The sequence below is a fragment of the Penaeus japonicus genome, unplaced genomic scaffold, assembly GCF_977035675.1.
Source record: "Penaeus japonicus unplaced genomic scaffold, GWHDUDI00000001_assembly GWHDUDI00000001, whole genome shotgun sequence".
Taxonomy (NCBI): Eukaryota; Metazoa; Arthropoda; class Malacostraca; order Decapoda; family Penaeidae; genus Penaeus; species Penaeus japonicus.
This window is the reverse complement of record NW_028234403.1, coordinates 5,399,259-5,404,258: the sequence shown is the minus strand read 5'-3', so window position 1 is coordinate 5,404,258 and position 5,000 is coordinate 5,399,259.

The window sequence follows — 5,000 nt, the reverse complement described above, 5'->3', positions numbered from 1 at the left end:
AAAAAAAAAAGATGAGGAGAAAAATCAGAAACGACCGAAATAGGCCTATGATTAAGAAAAACGAAATATGCTTATGCTTCAGATATAGACTAAATAGGCCTATGCTTCATAAAAGACCGACATTAGCCTAAGCATCAGAAAAGACCGAGCGGGATACGATTGTACTTCAGAAAAGACCGAAATAGGCCTGTGTTTTCTAAAAGATCGATACAGACATATGCTTTAGAAAAGACCGAAATTGGCCTATGTTTCTGAAAAGACCGAAATTGGTCCATGCTTCAGAAAAAAACAGGTCTATGCTTCAGGAAAAATAGGTCTATCCTTCAGCAAAAATAATAAAATAGGCCCATATTTCAGAAAAGACCGAAACAGGCCTATCCTTCCTATCGTCTGCCTTCTCCCCAACCACCTTCCTCTTTTCTCCGCTTTCTCCTCCACGTCTCCTCTTCACCCACTTCTGAAACATCGGTGATAGGGACAAGTGGATGCTTACCCCCCCCCCCTCCTCTTGTCTCCTCTACCCACTTTGCCCCCCCCCCCTGCCCTCGTGCACCCCATACCTCGCCCTCTGCCTCCCTTGCTTCGCATTCTGCCTCCCTTCCTTCGCCCTCTACCCCCTTATCCCTTCTCCCTCCCTTCCCCCCTTCACCTCTTCCCCTGTGACCTTATACCCTGCCTCTTTGCACCCCCTTGCCCCCTCCTCGTACCTCCTTACCCTACCTCCCTCTCGCCCCCGCACCCCTTTCAACTCCTTTCATCTTCCTCTCAGTCCCACTCAAGCACTTGACCTTGAAGGAGAAGAGGACTGCTCCCTCTCCTTCCTCTTTCTTTTCCTCTTCCTCATCCTTACTTGCTCTTTCTCCTGCTCCTCTTCTTCTCATTATTATCATTATCATTATTATCATTATCATCATTATTATTATTACCATCGTTATCATTATTATTATTGTTAATATTATTATTTGCATTATCATTATCAATATCACTATTATCATTTTCATTATTATTATTACTATTATTATCATCATCACTATTATTATTATTATCATCATTTTTCTATCATTACCAATATTATTATTATTATTATTATTATTATCATTATCATTATTACTATCATTATTATTATCATTATCATTTTCTATCATTAACATTATTATTATTATTATCATTATCATCATTTCTATCACTATCATTATTATTATCATTATCATTATTATTATCATCAATATTATCATCATTATCAATATTATCATTATTGTTATTATCATCATCATCATTGTTATCATCATTATTATTACTATTATTATTATTACCATTATTATCAATATTATTATCAAAATTATCGTTATTATCATTATTGTTATTACCACCAGTGTCATTACCATTATCCTTATTATCATTATTATCATTATCATAATTATTACTTTCATTATCATCATCATCACTATCATCATTTTCCTTCCTCTTCCTCTTCCTCGCTCTTATCGTTCACTAGTGAAAACCGAACATATAAACAAACAACAAGTATAGAGATAACAAAACAATAAAAATGGAGAGAAAAAAATTAGGATCCTCGTCATTTCACACGTAACTTGGGCAGAAATCACAGCATCATAGTGAGGGAGGGAGAGGGAGGGAGGGAGAGAGGGAGAGAGAGAGAGGGGGGAGAGGAAGAGAGAGGGAGGGAGGGAGGGGAGGGGAGGGAGGGAGAGAGAGGGAGGGTGGGGGAAAAAGGGAGAGAAAGCGAGAGAGAAAGAGAAAGGGAGAAAGGGAGAGAGAGAGAGAGAGAGAGACACAGAGAGAGAGAGAGAGAGAGAGAGAGAGAGAGAGAGAGAGAGAGAGAGAGAGAGAGAGAGAGAGAGAGAGAGGAGAGAGAGAGAGGAGAGAGAGAGGAGAGAGAGAGGAGAGAAGAAAGAGAGAGAGAGAGAGAGAGAGAGAGAGAGAGAGAGAGAGAGAGAGAGAGAGAGAGAGAGAGAGAGAGAGAGAGAGAGAGAGAGAGGCAGATGCGTCCCATCGGCTTCTCTTAAGCGACAGACTCTTACGTTACTTACTCAAGGTCGACATCAAAGAGGGAGGAGGGGGACGGGGAAGAGGAGAGGAGGGGAGAGGGGTTGAGATGGAGAGGGATGGGGAGAGGCGAAGAAGGGGGAGGAGAGGGGGAAAGAGAAGTAAGGGAAGGGGAGGTGGAGGGGGAGGGGAGGGAGAGAGGGAAAAAGGGAGAACTGGGAGGGAGGAGGTTGGAGGAGGGGAAGGGGGGAAAGAGGAGAGGGGGGGAGGGGAAAGGTCAGAGGTCGACTGCGGAAGATGGCCGGAGGATACAGAGGTAAGTGGATGAGCTGGGGGCTTTCTTTCTGTCCTGCCCTGTCTGTCTGTCTGTCTGTCTGTCTGTCTGTCTGTCTGTCTGTCTGTCTGTCTGTCTGTCTGTCTGTCTATCAGTCTGTCTGCATGTCTGTTTGTCTGCCAGTATGTGTCTGTGTGCCTGCCATGCTTGTCTATCTGTGTCTGTCTGTCTGTCGGTCTGCCTGCATGTCTGTTTGTATGTCTATCTATCAGTCTGTCTACCTGTCTGTCTGTTTGCATGTCTGTCTGTTTGCATGTCTGTCTGTCTGTCTGTCTGTCTGTCTGTCTGTCTGTCTGTCTGTCTGTCTGTCTGTCTATCTGCCTGCCTGCCTGTCTGTGTACCTGTGTATCTGTCTGCGAGAGAAAAAAAAAGAGAAAGAGAGAAAGAGCGAAAGAGAGAGAGAGAGAGAGAGAGAGAGAGAGAGAGAGAGAGAGAGAGAGAGAGAGAGAGAGAGAGAGAGAGAGAGAGAGAGAGAGAGAGCAACCACGCAACAGAATGACTCACAAACTCTCCCGCTACACCCACCCCTAACCCTTTACTCCCCCACCCACCCACCCACCCTCCATCCCCCCTCCCCCCTTACCCCCACCTAGAACTCTTCTCGAATAGATTTACATGTTGTTTCCTCTTCCTCATCCGACCTCCCATTCTAGAGGTCGGTGGTGATGGCAGGTGGTGATGTGTGGTGACGGATGAGTCTGTCGGGGGGTGGGGGGGAGGTGATGGATGCTGGGAGGTGTTGAGAAATGGATGATGTTGTGTCTATGGCGGTGTTGGGAGATGTCAGATGATGCTATCAAGGGAGGGGGTGCGAGATGGGTGATGATGCTGTCAGTGGAGGTGTTGCTGGATGGATGATGATGTTGTCTATGGGGTTGAGAGATGGATGTTGTTGTCTGTGGTGGTGTTGGGGGATGACGGATGATGCTGTCTAGCGAGGTGTGGCGAGATGGATGATGCTGTACGGGGTATGTGTAGAGAGATGACGATGATGCTGAGCAACGTGGCAATGCCGTGTTGCACTGCTGGGAAAAATGGATGCATTTGCGAGGCAACTTGGTAACAGTTAACAAGTGCAACGAACAATAAGGAAAACACACACTGGCGCGTTGTCGCTCTCGCTCTTCTTTCTTTCTTTCTTTCATTCTTTTCTTTCTTCCTTTCTTTCTTTATTTATTTATTTATTTATTCATTTATTTGTCTGTCTCTGTATCTCTATCCTTTTTCCTTTTCCCTTCCCCTCCCTTTCCATTTCCCTCTCCCTCTCCATCTCCCTCTCCCTCTCCCATTCCCTCTCCCACTCCCTATTTCTTTCCTTCTCTCTTTCCCTCTAAATACCCCCCCCCCCACCTTCCCCTACCATCCACCGCCCCTCAATCCACCAGCACCGAGTGTGTTGACAGAGCCATCAGGTGTGTGTGTGTATGTGTGCGGGGAGGGAGGGGGGAGGGGGGGGGGATCACGTCTCCTTAATTGTGTGCTCGGCTGCCCGACACTCGAAAGGCTTTGGGAGGGCGAGAGGGGAGAGAGGGGAGAGAGGGGAGAGAACGATATAAAAGGACGGGAGGGGAAGGGGAAGAGGAAGGGGAAAGGGAAGGGGAAGGGGAAGGGGAAGGGGAAGGGGAAGGGGAAACGGAAGGGGGAGCAAGGATGAATGAAGGGGGGGAAGAGGAGGAGGGAGGTGGGGGAGGAGGAGGAGGAGAGAGGGGAATGGAGGAGGGGGTAAGACACTGATTAGAGAGGGGAGGAAAAGACATAGAGGATGGGTGGAGGAAGAGAAAGTGGAAAGGAATAGGAGGAGGAGAGAGGGGAGGGGTGAGAGGGATTAGAGAGGGAAAGAAAAGACGACGGGAGGAGGGGTGGGAGAGAGGAAGGAGAGAGGTTGAGGTTGGCAGGAGGGGAGTGAGGGGGGAGTGAAGGGAGGCGAGGGGAGGGGAGGGGAGGAAGCTCTGGTGGTGATAAGGTCGATGGTGAAAAGGGGTGACGAGTTGAGGGGAAAGGTTAGTGGGCGGGGAGACGGGGAAAATGGGTTGATACCCTCTCTCTATCTTTCCCTTTTTGCACGCACACACACACACACACACTATCTTCGTCGTGATGGTTGGCACATACACATACACATACACACACACACACACACACACACACACACACACACACACACACACACACAGAGGGAGAGAGAGAGAAAGAGAGAGAGAGAGAGAGAGAGAGAGAGAGAGAGAGAGAGAGAGAGAGAGAGAGAGAGAGAGAGAGAGAGAGAGAGAGAGAGAGAGAGAGAGAGAGAGAGAAGTGAGAGAGAGGAAGTGAGAGAGAAAAAGTGAGTGAGAGAAAGAAAGAGAAGGAATATGAGAAAGAGAAAGAAAAAGAGAAAGAGAGAAAGAAAGAGAGAAGGAAAAGAAAAAGAGAAAGAGAAAAAAAACGAAATAAAGAGAAAGAAAGAGAAAAGAAAAAGAGAAAGAGAGAGACAAGAAAAAGAGAAAGAGAAAGAAAAATAGGAAGAAAAAGAGAAAGGGAGAGAGACCAAGAGAAAGAGAGAGGAAATAAAAAGCGAAGAAAAGAGAAAGAGAGAGAGAGAGAAAGAGGGAGAAAAGAAAATGCGAAAAAAAGAAAAAGAGAGGGAGACCAAGAGAAACAAGAAAGAGAAAGAAAAGAAAAA